Source organism: Delphinapterus leucas, chromosome 8 (genome assembly GCF_059928025.1).
Source record: "Delphinapterus leucas isolate spDelLeu-1000000601 "Yukka" chromosome 8, BTC_Dleu_Yukka2, whole genome shotgun sequence".
NCBI lineage: Eukaryota > Metazoa > Chordata > Mammalia > Artiodactyla > Monodontidae > Delphinapterus > Delphinapterus leucas.
The window spans coordinates 30,363,419-30,381,915 of NC_143136.1; the positions used below are offsets into that span (position 1 = coordinate 30,363,419).

Genomic DNA, 18,497 nt, shown 5'->3' on the forward strand with positions numbered 1-18,497 from the left:
CACTAGCTATCTACTTTACCTTTGGTAGTGTATATATGTCCATGCCACTCTCTCACTTCGTCCCAGCTTACCCTTCCCCCTCCCCATGTCCTCAAGTCCATTCTCTACCTCTGTGTCTTTACTCCTGTCCTGCCCCTGGGTTCTTCAGAACCATTTTTTTTTTTTTTAGATTCCATATATATGTGTTAGCATACGGTATTTGTTTTTCTCTTTCTGACTTACTTCACTCTGTATGACAGACTCTAGGTCCATCCACCTCACTACAAATAACTCAGTTTCATTTCTTTTTATGGCTGAGTAATATTCCATTGTATATATGTGCCACAACTTCCTTATTCATTCATCTATCTATGGGCACTTAGGTTGCTTCCATGTCCTGGCTATTGTAAATAGAGCTGCAATGAACACTGTGGTACATGACTGTCTTTGAATTATGGTTTTCTCAGGGTATAGGCCCAGTAGTGGGATTGCTGGGTGTATGGTAGTTCTATTTTTAGTTTTTGAAGGAACCTCCATACTGTTCTCCATAGTGGCTGTATCAATTTACATTCAGACCAACAGTGCAGGAGGGTTCCCTTTACTCCACACTCTCTCCAGCATTTATTGTTTGTAGATTTTTTGATAATGGCCATTCTGACTGATGTGAGGTGATACCTCATTGTAGTTTTTTTTTTTAATGAACAACACTTCAAATGGCATGCATTTATCCATAATTATTGAGTATTAACCTACAAATATTCTATAATCTGATTTTAAATCCTCAAATTTATATGAAGGCTTTGATTTAGCTTATGCCAATTTTTTAAATGTGTAGCTTTGAGGCATTTTATTATAAAAAGCTGGTACTCATATACATAAATGAGTAAGAACTTAAAATTCATCATACATTTACTTCATTTTTTAGCTTCACCTTCTAGTAAATCTTTAGCTTCATTGATTTTGGCTGCTATATAAGGAGATCCTCCCTTGTCTGGGTGATTTAAAAGCATAATTTGTCAATGAGCGTCTCTATTTTCCCTTATTGGCAGTAGGGCTTTCACCTAGTATTAATGCTGCTTCCTGTTTTGTCATTTTGGGTTCAAACCCACCTCTGTAATAGCCACCACTGAAGGCAGATTTCGGTAGACTTTGAAAAACTTGTTTCACTTGAGGCTCCATATGCTTCAAGTCTTGCAAAGTGTAACGGGCTGCAAATCCTGCAGCAGCAATGGTCAGTCCAACTACTACCACTGTACTGGCGATGGTTCTCGCTCGGCTCCTCTACTTCCACCAGGAGCACGGTTCATCCCACCCCACCAATTCTACACCTCTACTACCCTCACTGTAGTTTTGATTTGCATTTCTCTAATGATTAGTGATGTTGAGCATCCTTTCATGTGTTTGTTGGCAATCTGTATATCTTCTTTGGAGAAATGTCTATTTAGGTCTTCTGCCCATTTTTGGATTGGGTTGTTTGTTTATATATATATATATCTCAAAGTTTCTTTTTAGTCATCAATTTTCTACACATCAGTGTATACATGTCAATCCCAATCGTGCAATTCATCACACTACCACCCCCTGTTTTTTTGATATTGAGCGGCATGAGCTGCTTGTAAATTTTGGAGATTAATCCTTTGTCAGTTACTTCATTTGTAAATATTTTCTCCCATTCTGAGGGTTGTCTTTTCGTCTTGTTTATGGTTTCCTTTGCTGTGCAAAAGCTTTGAAGCTTCATTAGGTCCCATTTGTTTATTTTTGTTTTTATTTCCATTTCTCTAGGGGGTGGGTCAAAAAGGATCTTGCTGTGATGTATGTCATAGAGTGTTCTGCCTATGTTTTCCTCTAAGAGTTTTACAGTGTCTGGCCTTACATTTAGGTCTTTAATCCATTTTGAGTTTATTTTTGTGTATGGTGTTAGGGAGTGTTCTAATTTCATTCTTTTACATGTGGCTGTCCATTTTTCCCAGCACCACTTGTTAAAGAGGCTCTCTTTTCTCCATTGTATATTCTTGCCTCCTTTATCAAAGATAAGGTGACCATATGTGCGTGGGTTTATCTCTGGGCTTCCTATCCTGTTCCATTGATCTATCTTTCTGTTTTTGTGCCAGTACCATACTGTCTTGATTACTGTAGCTTTGTAGTATAGTCGGAAATCAATGAGCCTGATTCCTCCAGTTCTGTTTTTTCTTTCCCAAGATTGCTTTGGCTATTCGGGGTCTTTTGTGTTTCCATACAAATTGTGAAATTTTTTGTTCTAGTTCTGTGAAAAATGCCATTGGTAGTTTGATAGGGCTTGCATTGAATCTGTAGATTGCTTTGGGTAGTAGAGTCATTTTCACAGTGTTGATTCTTCCAATCCAAGAACATGGTATAACTCTCCATCTGTTGGTATCATCTTTAATTTCTTTCATCAGTGTCTTATAGTTTTGTGAATACAGGTCTTTTGTCTCCTTAGGTAGGTTTATTCCTAGGTATTTTATTCTTTTTGTTGCAATGGTAAATGGGAGTGTTTCCTTAATTTCTCTTTCAGATTTTTTCATCATTAGTGTATAGGAATGTCAGAGATTTCTGTGCATTAATTTTGTATCCTGCTACTTTACCAGATTCATTGATTTGCTCTAGTAGCTTTCTGGTAGCATCTTTAGGATTCTCTATGTATAGTACCATGTCATCTGCAAACAGTGACAGATTTACTTTTTCTTTCCCCATTTGGATTCCTTTTATTTCTTTTTCTTCTCTGATTTCCATAGCTAAAACTTCCAAAACTATGTTGAATAATAGTGATGAGAGTGGACAACCTTGTCTTGGTCCTAATCTTAGAGGAAATGGTTTCAGTTTTTCCCCATTGAGAACAATGCTGGCTGTGGGTTTGTCATATATGGCCTTTATTATGTTGAGGTAAGTTCCCTCTATGCCTACTTTCTGCAGGGTTTTTATCATAAATGGGTGTTGAATTTGAAAGCTTTTTCTGCATCTATTGAGATGATAATATGGTTTTTCTCCTTCAATCTGTTAATATGTTTTATCACGTTGATTGATTTGCATATATTGAAGAATCCTTGCATTCCTGGGATAAACCCCACTTGATCATGGTGTATGATCCTTTTAATATGCTGTTGGATTCTGTTTGCTAGCATTTTGTTGAGTATTTTTGCATCTATATTCATCAATGTTATTGGCATGTAGTTTTCTTTCTTTGTGAGATCTTTGTCTGGTTTTGTTATCAGGGAGATGGTGGCCTCGTAGAATGAGTTTGGGTGTGTTCCTCCCTCTGCTATATTTTGGAAGAGTTTGAGAAGGATAGGTGTTAGCTCTTCTCTAAATGTTTGATAGAATTCACCTGTGAAGCCATCTGGTCCTTGGCTTTTGTTTGTTGGAAGATTTTTAATCACAGTCTCAATTTCAGTGCTTGTGATTGGTCTGTTTATATTTTCTATTTCTTCCTGGTTCAGTCTTGGAAGGTTGTGATTTTCTAAGAATTTGTCCATTTCTTCCAGGTTATCCATTTTATTGGCATAGAGTTTCTTGTAGTAACCTGTCATGATCCTTTGTATTTCTGCAGTGTCAGTTGTTACTTCTCCTTTTTCATTTCTAATTCTATTTGAGTCTTCTCCCTTTTTTTCTTGATGAGTCTGGCTAATGGTTTATCAATTTTATTTATCTTCTCAAAGAGCCACCTTTTAGTTTTATTGATCTTTGCTATTGTTTCCTTTATTTATTTTTCATTTATTTCTGATCTGATATTTATGATTTCTTTCCTTCTGGTAACTTTGGTTTTTTTTTTTTTGTTTTCTCTCTCTAATTGCTTTAGATGTAAGGTTAGGTTGTTTATTTGAGTTGTTTCTTGAGGTAGGATTATATTGCTATAATTTTACCTCTTAGAACTGCTTTTGTTGCATCCCATAGGTTTTGGGTGGTCGTGTTTTCACTGTCATTTGTTTCTAGGTATTTTTCGGTTTCCTCTTTGATTTCTTCAGTGATCTCTTGGTTAGTAAGTAACGTATTGTTTAACCTCCATGTGTTTGTATTTTTAACAGATTTTTTCCTGTAATTGATATCTAGTCTCATAGTGTTGTGGTCGGAAAAGATACTTGATATGATTTCAATTTTATTAAATTTACCAAGGCTTGATTTATGACCCATGATATGATCTATCCTGGAGAATGTTCCATGAGCACTTGAGAAGAATGTGTATTCTGTTGTTTTTGGATGGAATGTCCCATAAATATCAATTAAGTCCATGTTGTTTAATGTATCATTTAAAGCTTGTGTTTCCTTATTTATTTTCATTTTGGATGATCTGTCCATTGGTGAAAGTGGGGTGTTAAAGTCCCCTACTATGAATGTGTTACTGTCGATTTCCCCTTTTATGGCTGTTAGCATTTGCCTTATGTATCGAGGTGCTCCTATGTTGGGTGCATAAATATTTACAATTGTTATATCTTCTTCTTGGATTGATTCCTTGATCATTATGTAGTGTCCTTCTTTGTTTCTTGTAATAGACTTTATTTTAAAGTCTATTTTGTCTTATATGAGAATTGCTACTCCAGCTTTCTTTTGTTTTCCGTTTGTATGGAATATCTTTTTCCATCCCCTCACTTTCAGTTTGTATGTGTCCCTAGGTCTGAAGTGGGTCTCTTGTAGACAGCATATATATGGATCTTGTTTTTGTATCCATTCAGCCAGTCTATGTCTTTTGGTGGGAGCACTTAATCCATTTACATTTAAGGTAATTATTGATATGGTAATATCGATTATTATTATGAATAATAATATCGATTATTATTACAAATAATAAGGTAACTATTTCCTTTCTCATATCAGGGGAGTTTTCCACTATAATCTCTTCAAATATTTTCTCAGTCCTTTTCTTTTTCTCTTCCTCTTCTAGAACCCCTATAATTTGAATGTCGGTGTGTTTAATGTTGTCCCAGAGGTCTCTGAGACTGTAGTCATTTCTTTTCATTCTTTTTTCTTTATTCTGCTCTGCAGTAGTTATTTCCACCATTTTATCTTCCAGGTCACTTATCTGTTCTTCTGTCTCAGTTATTCTGCTATTGATTCCTTCTAGAGAATTTTTAATTTCATTTATTGTGTTGTTCATCATTGTTTGTTTGCTTTTTAGTTCTTCTAGGTCCTTGTTAAACGTTTCTTGTATTTTCTCCATTCTGTTTCCAAGATTTTGGATCATCTTTACTATCATTGCTCTGAATTCTTATTAAGGTAGACTGCCTATTTCCTCTTCATTTGTTTAGTCTGAATCGTTTTTACTTTGCTCCTTCATCTGCTGTATGTTTCTCCCTCTTCTCATTTTGCTTAACTTACTGTGTTTGGGGTCTCCTTTTCACAGGCTGCACATTCGTAGTTCCTGTTGTTTTTGGTGTCGCCTCCAGTGGCTAAGGTTAGTTCATTGGATTGTGTAGGTTTACTGGTGGAGGGGAGTAGTGCCTGTGTTCTGGTGGATGAGGGTGATTCTTGTCTTTCTGGTGGGCAGGACCACATCTGGTGGTGTATTTTGGTGTGTCTGCGACCTTATTATGATTTTAGGCAGCCTCTCTGCTACTCGGTGGGGTTGCGTTCCTGTGTTGCTAGTTGTTTGGCATAGGGTGTCCAGCACTGTAGCTTGCTTGTTGTTGAGTGGAGCTGGGTCTTAGCGTTGAGATGGAGATCTCTGGGAGAGCTTTCTCTGTTTGATATTACATGGAACTGGGAGGTCTCTGTAGACCAATGTCCTGAACTTGACTCTCCCACCTCGGAGGCACAGGCCTGACACCGAGCTGGAGCACCAAGACCCTGTCAGCCTCATGGCTCAGAAGAAAAGGGAGAAAAGAAGAAAGAAAGAAAGAAAAAACAAAAGAAAAAGAAATAAAAGAAAAAGAAATAAAGTTATTAAAATAAAAAAATTATTAAAAATTAAAAAGTAATTTAAAAAAAGAAAGAAAGAAGAGAGCAACCAAACCAAAAAACAAATCCACCAATGAAAGCAAGTGCTAAAGACTATACTAAAAAAAAAAAGGACAGACAGAACCCTAGGACAAATGGTAAAAGCAAAGCTATACAGACAAAATCACACCAAGAAGCATACACATACACACTCACAAAAAGAGAAAAAGGAAAAAAAATATATATATCTTTTGGGAAGTCTGAGGTCTTCTGGCAGCGTTCAGTAGGTGTTCTGTAGATGCTGTTCCACATGTAGATGTATATCTGATATATTTGTGGGGAGGAAGGTGATCTCGCTGTCTTACTCCTCTGTCATCTTGAAGGTCTCCCCTCTAGACCACTAAGTTTTAAGGTGGTTTGTTATGCATCACTATTGTGACAATGGATAAGTGACACATGTATCTTCAACAGAATTCATGCTACAGATCTAAAAGAGATAAAGAACAGAAGCTGGAGATTATACAAACAGTTAATAGAAAACATACATGATTAGGTGAGCCATTTATTAGAAAGAATTAGAAAGGATGATCGTTGGGCAGGAAGAGAAATAAGAATTTGCTAAGGAGTCACCAGAAAGGTTGGAGGTGATCTACTGCATGGAAGCATCTCTGAAGTCTAGACATCAACCTTCACAGCACCAGAAAAAGTGGTGAGAAGAACACATCTTTGTAGGAAAATTTGTACATCGGGGAACTATTGAGTTTGGCACAAAGAAAACCGTATAGAATGATGGACAGAAGCCAGCTTATAAGGTGTTACAGAGGGAGGAAGCAGAGGCAAGTCAAGGTCTCTTATGCATTCTAGAGGAAATCTGTGGTAAGGGCTCAGATGGATGGTGGAATGGAGAGAAAGTCTTCTAGGAGGGGAGGGACAGATAGATTCTTAAACAGAAGGGACACACCAGACAGAAATAGTAATGATTAGGACAGAGGGTGGTGGCACCAGGGCTATTAACAGCTACTCTATAGTTATAACTCCATGAAGTCAACATTGACCTGAGGCCCTTCAGCATTTGTAGATATTCATTAATTTTGTGAAATTCCTCTGTGAGATTCAGTTACACATTCAAAGTTGGGAGCAGCCCAGCAGCCAAAAATAACATGGCTATCATATTGTTCTACTCGTGTTACAGATGAGTAACTTTAGATATTAAGTAGTTGAATAACTTGCCCAAAGTCAAACAGGAAGCCTGTTATTGAGCTGCTGAAAGATCCCAGTTCTGCAAATAAACTTCTAGTCCACTAGCTTTTCACCAAATGAGCTAGTTAGAAGTCAGATTAAGTTCATTTATTTATGGCTCCATTGACTTAAGAAAAAAAAGAAGTTATTTCTTATGGGAGGTCCTAAATATCTGAATATCCTTACAGCTGAGACGGTGTTTACTTTTCCATCTCTTTATTTTATTTTTTACTCTTTACACAGACTTTATCTTTTTTTTTTTTTTTTTAATTATTTTTTTTGCGGTACGCGGGCCTCTCACTGTTGTGGCCTCTCCCGTTGCGGAGCACAGGCTCCGGACGCACAGGCTCAGCGGCAATGGCTCACGGGCCTAGCCGCTCCGTGGCATGTGGGATCTTCCCAGACCGGGGCACGAACCCGTGTCCCCTGCATCATCAGGTGGACTCTCAACCACTGCACAACCAGGGAAGCCCCAGCCTTTATCTTTTACAAAGACATTTTGGCTTCTTTCTGGCTTTTAACATAGTACATGCGGGGTGTGAGTCATAACAGCCAGTTTTTTTCCTGATCCACATTGACTTTTTTCAGGCAACATGAAACACTGCAGGTTAGGTTCTAGAGTCTAAGATTCTTAACTTTTTGCAGAAATCCCTTTGATCTGCCGGTGAGTCTAGGATGTGAAAAGATGATCATCACTTAGATGAATTCGCTGCTGAAGGCTCTAGTTATGCTGATCACTTTGAGGCTTATATTTTTTCCCCGAGATGATCTCTTAACTTTGCTGATTTCCCTTTTCCTTGGTTGGTCCAAGGAAAGCACCAACCACCCAGAGCTTTCTGACCTCTAGGTTCTCTCTAGAAGGAGAGTTTTATACTTTAAATATATATTCTGGTAATCAACTAGTCTGACACATGGAAAGGTAGCATGTTTTATTCTATTTTTACTAGAGATTAAGAAAACTAATGAATATTAATGACCATATGTACTCACCTATGAAATGACATTGCATATGAGGTGCACTCTAGTTTCCAAGACAAATAGGAGAAGTGAGAAATTGAGGAGAGTCGAATGGCAGAAAGGAGAGAGATGATGGACACTAGGAAAGAAAAGTGGACACAAATTTGATAAGTAGGGGAAAGCCATTAGGAAAGCCAAAAAGAAGAAATGCAGAATATAGAAAGTAAATGGAGTGGAGAGGGATATAAGACATGGAAAAGCTATATTGATTTTTATATTTTAAAACACTGAAAGAGTTACATTACATAAGTGAGTTGGGTATATATTTATTTAACATTAGCAATAACTTAATTTCAAAGGTTTGAAATGTACTGTGAAGATATTAATTCAATCAGTCCTTTCCTGATGATTGTGAACTGTGAAAGAGATCTCCTTACTTCTCTTCCTCTGGGGGAAACTGAGGCAGAGAAAAGAATGCCTCACCCTAGGAAATGGGTGAAGCTGGTGTGAGCCCTGGCAGTCAGAGTGGTACCAACTTTGTGTTTCCAGTGAGCCCTGTCCCAGGGGGAAGGCCACTTGGAGCTTGGCATTTTTGTAATAATTCATGGTATGTTATTTTCAGTTGCAATGGTTTTATGCATTTTAATTAGTGTCTTAATGTAGTATATCTTGGCCCCAGAGGGCATAATTGAAAGAAACAAAAACAAAACCCCAAAATACATAAAATGAGTGAAAGAAAATTCACGACAAGCCTGGGAGCTCTTGGCTGCCCAGCTTGTGTCATAACCATTGGATACTGCTGCCTTTCCCAAGCTCCCCACCCCCAATCTTCTGAACCCTCCGACCCCCAATCTTCTGACCCTCCCACCCCCAATCTTCCGACCCTCCCCACCCCCAATCTTCTGATCCTCCCCACCCCCAATCTTCCGACCCTCCCCACCCCCAATCTTCTGACCCTCCCCAGCCCCAATCTTCTGACCCCTCCACAACCTTGTTTTGCCCCCAGCTGCCTGGCTTTTCGTGTTGATTCTGGTCGCTTACAAGGTTAGTCTGCATTCCATCTCATAGATGCAACAAGGAGCAACCACAGCTTTTCTGTTTCTTTCTTTGGGGATCAGTTTCAAGCTCCCCCCCCACAGCCAAATGTGTGTTGCTGGTGTCTTTGTTGCCAGCCTCTGCAGGCCCGAGCTGGCTCCCCGCTCCCACGCGCACAATCTGCTGCTCTGTTCGTTCCTTACTTGCAGTCCCCGGTCCGCTTCCTCCCCACCATGCCTCTGTGGCCTTGCCTCTTTTCAAGTCCAGGTTGGAATCTTCGCATCATGCTGCCTCAGCCTGAAAAGCAGCCTGTATTTTTTCTGCTCCTAAGCTTAGATTTATGGCCTGTGTCAGGCCTTCCTGCCATGGCCTCTGGCGGCTCCTGCCTTTCCTAACATCAGATTCATTGCTGTTCCTAAGGTCCTTTAAGATTTTCATGCTAAGTCTATAAATTTCGTTCCCTTTCTGCTTTAACCTTTCCTTAGACCTTCCCATTGTCTGATGGGATGTCCCGCAGGCATTGATTTGCATCTCTGGTCCTGCACTCTTGGGCGATTTGGAGGAGGAGGCGGTTGGAGCCGTCGGAGGGGGAAATGGGGAAAGTAACTGATGAACTTAGATTTCCATCAGCTGTAACAATCACCGGGGGTTTGATAGGGATTGACATTTTCCTTCGAAGCTGTGATTTGCTGAGAACTTGTGGTGGCTTTCATTACAATAGTATCTGAGAGTTAAAAAAAAAAAAGAGGGTTGGCTGAACAGATATCCAACCTACCTTAATAAATGCATCTGAGTTTACATTTTTTCTTTCTGGTGTGGCAGCTGGGGATTCTCTTCCATCTCCAGTACTTCCGCACTGCTTAAATCACTCGGATTTCTCTCCCAGGCAGACTTCTGCTGAAGAAACTTTTCTCACCTTAAGATAATAAAGCCTCCAGTTGAGAGAGGTGGAAATAGCAACCGGCTTGACATTTCAGGGGGGAAGGCTGGGTCATTGTCTAGAAAGAAGGAGCTTGCCAGCTTGGGGAAGCATGAAGAGTACTTTGGAAGTATAATTTTTGAATTCATTTTGTCTTTCATTGGCCTTGGAGGCGTTAACAGCATCCTCAGCCTAGCTTTCCCTTTACCTCCTTCAGGTCAGCTGTGATGAGGGGGCAGGTGGGCAAAAGGAGTGGGAAAGAAAGACTTCTGTGTCCAAATCATTTTGATTACATTGCTTGTTCAAGCTTCCATTTATTTAGGGTGACAGTATAAGTCTAGGGAGCAAGCCATCAATGGAATGGTGAAATCTGTAACATATACGGAAGTCTTGCTTCCCCAGGGCAGACTTGAGTGAAAGGAAATCAAGGCTTTTGTCATTGAATGGTATTTGCCTCTAAGAACTCACTTAGTTTTCTTGTTTGAATTCCAGGCATTGGAATCTTGAAGGTCATTGGTGCCTCACGTGCTTTTTCTTCAAGTTCTGGTACAGTTTTACATTTCTTTGAGCCGAGTTTTGTTCATGCTATTGTGGTCCCTGCTTCTCTAGCTGCGTGCGCAATGTCCTCAAACCTGCTGCCAGACTTTCCCTTATTCCTCCAGCCTTGGAGACGTGGTCCTCTAAACTCCCACAAACAAGAGATTAGCATTTTTCTGAAGCCAACTTTAGATGGTTTGACATTCAAATAAAGACAGCTTAATGTAGAATATGGCAGAGACTAGCTAACTATTCACTTTACCAGTTCTCTCGTCCTCTTAGGCATACAGCTGGATTGCGTTTCCCAGTCTCCTTTGCACCTATAAAATTTGCAACCATATGACTGAATTCTGGCCAATAGAATGTAGGTAGAAGTGTTGTTTGCGGCTTCTAGGACCGGCCCATGAAATTCCTACACAATCCCGCATGTCCTCTCTCTTCCCCTTGACTGATGGTGGGATTTTAAATATGCCACTAAGTATGGTGGGGAGATCTACACACCTGAAAATGTGCTCTCTAATACCAAGGCTCCTATAACTGCTTTGGATCTCATCCATTCCATCTGCTAAACATTAGAAGAGCCCAGCTGAATTATAAACACTCACTTTGATCTGTGTTTTGTACAATTTAATAAGAGTACCTTGAGTGAAAATGGGTCACATTCCTTAGAAGGAGGGCTTTTGCTCTAAAAAATCATGAAAGCTGGTGGAAAAGATTTGGAGGAATTCTTGCCATTTAGGAGTAAAGAGTGAAGAGGTCAACTGTGTAGGGAAGAAGCTGAGGTAGATTGCATTCAAGTTCCCAATTCCTTACTCCTTTCTTTATCTTTGTGTTTTACCATTCAACTTTTAAAAAATCATTCCTATTGTTTTATTTCCAGCTTTATTGAGGTATAATTAACAAATCAAAATTGTATATATTTAGGATGTACAATGTGACTTTTAAAGGTGTACAATGTGATGATTTAATATACGCATTTATTATGAAATGATTTCCACAATCAAGTTAATTAACACACTCGTCATCTCACATAGTTACCTTTTATTTTGTGGTAAGAACACTTAAGATTTACTCTTTTAGTGAATTTCACGTATACAAGATGGCATTATTAACTGTAATCACCAGGGTGTACATTAGACTCCCAGAACTTATTCATCTGATAACCAAAGGCTTGTACACTTTGACCAGCATCTCCCCATTTCCTTCACCCCTCAGCCCCTGGCAACCATCATTCTATTCTCTGATTCTGTGAGTTTGACTTTTGTAGATTCCACATCTAAGTGAGATCATATAGTATTTGTCTTCCGTGTCTGGCTTATTTCACTTAGCATGATGTCTTCCAGGTGCATCCATGTTGTCACTCATCTTTGTATCAATAGTCCCTTTCGCCAGTAGTGGAGTGCGCTCCCTGCCCTTTGTTTTTGAGTTCAGCCGTGTGACTTGTTTTGGCCAAGGGGATGCAAGCCATTTAAATGTGTCTGAGCGTTGGGGTGCCCTCTGGTGCTTCTGCTGTCACTGTGAGGAGAATATGCCCTGTCCAGCCTACTGGTGAGAGGAGGAGAGACATATGAAGTGACCTGGATCCAACCTGTAGCCCAGAACCAAGCCCCGCCTAGCTCACACTAGATCACCTTACCCCCAGATGACCCACAGATATGTGACTGAGAAGAAATAATTATTTTATAAAACCACTGAGGTATTTTTTTTTGGTAAAAGTCACCTAAGATTCAACATTTTAACCATCTTAAAGTATGTAATTCAGTAGCATTTAGTACATTCACAAAGTTACACAACCATCGCCACTACCTAGTTCCAGTATTTTCATCACTCCAAAAGGACACCCCCAAACCCATTAAGCCATCACTTCCCATTTCCTCCCTCTCCCCAGGCCCTGCGAACCACGAATCTGCTTTCTGTCTCTATGGATTTGCCTCTTCTGGATGTTTCATGTAAATGGGATTACACACTCTGCCCTCAGCATAATGGTTTTCAGATTCGTCTATGTTGTGACATGTAGTATCTCATTCTTTTGTATGGCTGAATAATATTACATTATATGGAAATACCATATTTTGTTATCCACTGATAGCCATTTGGATTGTTTCTACCTTTTAGCTATTGTGAATAGTCCTGCTCTTCACGTTTGTGTCCAGGTTTTGTCTGAACAGTTGTTTTCAACTATTTTGGGTCTATACCTTGGAGTGGAATTGCTAATGATAATTATCAGGGCGGCTCTGTTAACCTTAAGGCTCATATCTCCAGTCACTTGTTTTCCTTGGGCTTCCTCATCCACAGCTGAATAAAACTGGGCAGGTTTCTTAATTATGTTGTACCTTCATCTCCTCCCCAGTAAAATGGAGCTAACAATAGAACCTACCTCAAGGGGATGTGGTGAGGATTTACGGAATTGGTGTCTGAAGCACTTAGAACTGTGCCTGGCACAAAGCAAGCCCCGTGTAAACATTTGCTAACTGAATTTTAAGAAGTCTTGCTGTAAGGGGTCATCTGCATGGATGTGGCTGGCTTGACTTGAGCCTCGTTTCCTGCCTGGGTCCTCTTCATCCTTAAAGCTCTTCCATAGCCTTCCTGACTTTTCCTGACTCCAGGAGGTATGGGAGCGCCTCTCTTCCTTAGGCCTTTTCGGTGTAGAATGAGTCCTGCATTAATCTGTCCCTGCGCCTTCCCTTCCTCCTCCAGCCGAGCTTGAGGGAACCAAGTTGCCAGTGGGTCTCTCACTGGAGCAGGGATGAGCCTGTGTAGGTGCCTGAGTCACATCAGATTGTTGGCATGTGCCGCTACTGGAGCCCTTAAAGTGTGAATCAGATCCGTCCTTTACCTGAGGTAAAAAATCAGGAAACGTTTTCATCAGAAGAGCATTAAGTCACTGGCTTCTCCCCAGCTGGTTCATTACATAGTGTGTTTAGACAACTACCTGGAAAGGAAACAAATGGTTCATCTCCACTTTATCCATTCTTTTTTTTTTTTTTTTTATCGTCAAAGTTTAATACAGCTGCTTTGCTTTCCTATTCCAGCGTTGGTATCTGATAACGGCACAGCTGATTTATGACGGGAGAGCCTGGAGGTGAATTATTTATTTACCCCATGTAAAGGATCAGCTATTTCTACTTTTAATGGATTTTTGTTGCAGTGTGTTTATGTATGTTCAGATGGATTGAGAAGTCCTCTGACCTCCAATGTCATATCACACAAAGCTATTTGCAAATCACATTAAAAGTCTGAATTTAAAGTTTTGATGAAAGCCAAGAAATGAAGAGTTATAATATTGAGTCTGTGACCCTAGAGATTCTTCTTAATTTATACTCTTATGTCCCAGAAGGAATATATAGATGTGAGAACAGGGCCAGAGCCCAGCAGACTGTATTAAGTTAACCAATACAGGTGTCCAGCTTTCTAGGCACAGTTACCCATCTCAAAGTCCCCATCATCCCACAGTAGGTAGGGGAAGCAGCCTGGAGGGGGGGGACAGACTGTTCCAGATGCTGAACTTCCTGGGCATCCACTCCAACTACAGAGCACTGGCAGGTGAATCTACTCCTTAGATAGTCATAAGACCAGATTTTCTTTTCATTTAAAAGAAAGGTGGGTTATCTATCTATACCTATCTATCTATCTATCTATCTATCTATCTATCAACCTATCTATCTATCTTCTATATATCTACCTATCTACCTGTCTATCTATCATCTATATATCTACCTATCTACCTGTCTATCTATCCATGCATCTATCACTTATCTGTCATCTATCTATATCTATTTTGAATAGACAATTAAAAATATTATAGTAAAATATTTTCCCTTCATTCCTTGCTTCCTCTATCCCTTACCTGCCTAATTCTCCATTCCCTGCCATGACCATCATTCCTCTTATTTTCCTCCATACCCTTCCAGAGTTTCTTAATGTAGAACAAATACAAGTATATATACTTATCCACTCCCCCCTCACTTTTATGCCAAATCTGGAATGTTTTATGCACTGTCCTCCTTTGCCTTATTATTTTTAAACTTAGCAATATATCCTGGAGGTCATCTTATAAAAGTACATGGAAATCTTCCTCATTAAAAATTTTCATTGCTGTATAGTATTCAAATTCTATGCTTGTACCAAGGTTTATTTAATAAGCTCCCTATTGATGGACACTTGGTTTGATTCCCATTTTGCCATGTCAAACAAGTCTGCAAATGAATAACATTTTACGTATGGTTTATCACCTAGGTATGAGTTAATCCGTAGGATAAATTCTCCAGTGTGACCTTCTGGGTTGAAAAGTATGTGTATTTGTAATTTTGATAGATGCGTCCAGATTTCCCTCCGTGGGAGCTGTGCTGCTTGCACTTCCATCAGCAATGCATGAGAGACCACATTCTCTCACTGTGTGTGTGTGTGACAGAGAGAGAGAGGGAGGGAGAGAGAGAAAGAGTGAGAGGGCGAGGGAGAGGAAGAGGGAGAGAAAGAGGGGTGGTTTAAATTTGAAAGTTTTGATAGTATTTAAATAAGAGGCATGGAGTGAGAGAAGGAAGTGCGAGAGGCCCTTCTGGGTTCCCATAATGTGAACAAGAAGCAACAGTGACTCTAGATAATAATAATAACAGTAATAGCTAATATTTATATAGTACTTATGTGTTTGGCACTAAGTGCGTTACTATATTCACTCATTGTTAGATTAGACATGGCTCATTTTCATTTGATTGTCTTGTGATTAAAAAAGAAGTATTGAGTATTGACTATGTGCCAGACACTCTGTTAGGTGTTGGTTGTTGTAATTTTTGTTGACAGAAGTCCTGCCAAATGTTGACAGAAAGGGAATTTTGGGGGAAGCTCTTACCTACACCAAGATACCTTAGCAAATACCAACAGTGGTTCTGTTTCAGGTGCTGTGTAATGTCTCCCAAAGGAGATTCACCTGGAGAGCTGCAACACAGCGCAAGGTGTGTGGTTGACTCACCTGGTATATGATGAAGCAGAGCAAATCCCAATAGTTGCTTTACTACACACATGTATTGATGGTCTGTTTCATGTTTCTTTGTTTAATAATTACGGTTTGGGGGGCTTCCCTGGTGGCGCAGTGGTTGAGAGTCCGCCTGCCGATGCAGGGGACACGGGTTCGTGCCCCGGTCCGGGGAGATCCCACATGCCGCAGAGCGGCTGGGCCTGTGAGCCATGGCCACTGAGCCTGCGCGTCCGGAGCCTGTGCTCCACAACGGGAGAGGCCACAGCAGTGAGAGGCCCGCATACTGCAAAAAAAAAAAAAATAATAATAATAATTACGGTTTGGGGCTAGAGATGTAGGAATGGGAAAGGAAGGTTTTGATTTTGTGTGAGCGATTATGTGTGTGTGTGATAATACTAATCTAAGAAATAAATCCAGTTCATCTACATATCAGATTTAGTCAATAGCTGGCAGTTATAATTAGCGCATGCAATGTATCACTGCAAAGGAATATTGAGAAGGCAAAAAAAAAAAAAAAATCTGAACGCCCATAAATGGAAAATACCTTCCAGACCTGCAGGTAGATATACTGGAGCTGAGTGGCAAAAATAAATAAATAAAAAATCAGAGGCCAGAACTAATTAACATTGAGAGCTAGTGTCTCCCATTATTTTCTAGTTTTTCTCTCTTTTTTCCCTCTGTCCTAGGTCATCTTCAAGATTACTCCAGAGCTCTGTAGTCTTCAGTTGTGTCGTTGGCTTCCAGACTGTCCCTGCACCTGGGCTAGCCTACCTTCCCGGTCCTGACCCCAAGCTGTTCTATAGTGGCAGGAGATGATTCGTCTTTGTTCATCTGCTCAGTTATCCCTACATCCCACACCATGGGGCTGTGATAGCCGTGATACCCTTATCTTCAGGATAGAGTTGAATAATAGAGGGGCTTTTAGGGAGGACCAACTATGGTAGAGTGTTAGACAGTGGAAAATAGTTTTAGGAACAGTATTAATAGCCAGGGAAAGTGTTGGGGTGGGGTAGGAGAATAGTCTTCTGGGGCTATCAATGCTATTTGGAAAGGGAAAGATAAGGGATTTCAGTTGGGAAAATAATTTACAGTAATTAAACATTGTTTCCAAGTCAGAAGCAGAGAATTGGGTTCTGACTCTAGAAATCTGGTTAAATACTGTTTCCGTCAAGGTCCTTTCAAGTTCATGTAAAACACAATAGGTATTTTATTTTATTTTATTTATTTTTTGCGGTATGCGGGCCTCTCACTGTTGTGGCCTCTCCCGTTGCGGAGCACAGGCTCCGGACACGCAGGCTCAGCGGCCATGGCTCATGGGCCCAGCTGCTCCGCAGCATGTGGGATCTTCCCGGACCGGGGCACGAACCCGCGTCCCCTGCATCAGCCACAATAGGTATTTTAAAAAGTGGGAGACTCAACAGAGGTTCATGGATACAGGTATCATATCTGGGAATAACCTGCCTGAGCTTAGAAGCAACTGCCCACTTTAGATGGGACATGTCCTCTACTATACGCCACAGCCCCTGCTTGGCCCCTTAACTGAGCAGTAGACTGTCCAGGCCCTTGAGTGTGTGATCCCTGTCATAGAGGAGTTTGTAGCTAGAGGACCTAGATGTGTTTCTTGGATTAAGGCATTTCACCTTGTTGATGTTTTCTAGGCAGACTATCATTACCTTTTGTTAAGCATTGATGGGTGGCTTCCTGAATATTTAGACCTATACTTGACACTCCTTAAGATGAGGACCAAGGCCATCCCTTCGGTCTTGGGCTATATTCTTCCCTAAGAAATCCCATTCATACAATGACTTCAATTACACAAGGACTCTTTCATGCCTTCAGCCCAGTCTTCTCTTCTGAGCTCCAGACCTAATGGATGATTTAAAGGCAACTCATTTAACACATGTGAGATGGAGCTCATGTTGTCCCTATAAAACCTGATTTTCTCCCAGTGTTCTCCCAGGGACAGATACCACCATCTAACCAGTGGCTCAAGTCAGAAACCTGGAGTCATCTATGACCTTACCTCCTTTCCCATATCCAGTCCATTGCTAAGTCCTCTTGATCTTTCCACCTTAATATCTCTTGAGCCTGTCGTTATTTCTCTAACTCTACCCCTACCACCCTAGTCTAGGCTACCGTTATCTCCCTCCTGAGTGACTAATACTACCTCCTAACTGGTCTGTCTGCATTTGTTTTCACTTCCCTTCCATTCGTTTTCTGACTAACCCTAGAGTGTTCTTTTCAAAGGCATATCTCATGCTAACGTATAGTTCCCTCAGGGATGCTTTCTCAGCCCTTCACATTACTTATCACTGTAGCAATTTCACAGTTTTGAGTGTGATTCCTCAATTATTGTCTGCCTTTCCCTGTAGACTGTCAACTCTTGAGGAGTAGTGGCCACATCTGCTTTTGCTTATTTTCCTCATATCCCTAACCCTTAGTGTGATATATAGCACATAGTAAGCATTCAGCAAATATTTCCTGTAATACTTAGCAAAGAGTTTTGTACTTAGTCAGTGCTCAATAAATATTAGGTATTTATAAATACCAAATATCAAGTGAGTAAATTGACATTCAATTTCGAAAAAGAATTAATAATTAGCTATCAACCTTTCTAAAAGTGCAAAGGAAGTCTGCAAACCTCTATTTTCCATAGGATGTAAAGGAATTCTTGTCAGGGTTTTTAGCTGCAAGTGACAGAAACTGAGTCTGGCTTATCGTGCAGGGAAGGGGTTTGTTAAAAGTGTACAGGGGAATTCAAACAATCACTGAGAGGACAAAAGAACCAGGCTAGAGGCTAAACTTCCAGAAACACGCCTACAGCTGTGCCTTCAGACTGGTCTGATGGGGAAGCCAGTGCTGCCGCCGCCGTGTCAACAGTATAAGCTGCTCTGCTGAACGTCTGCACCAGGAACTAGACTTGCTGCTCGACCAGTGCATCCGATTGGCAGAGCCCAGGTCACATGTCTTCCC

At 40.4% G+C, this 18,497-nt stretch overlaps 1 pseudogene; it reads right to left on the reverse strand.

The window, feature by feature from the left end:
- Positions 1–784: 784 nt before the first annotated feature.
- Positions 785–17,559, reverse strand: LOC111172039 (mitochondrial import inner membrane translocase subunit TIM14 pseudogene; annotated as a pseudogene).
- Between the last annotated feature and the right edge of the window lie 938 nt (positions 17,560–18,497).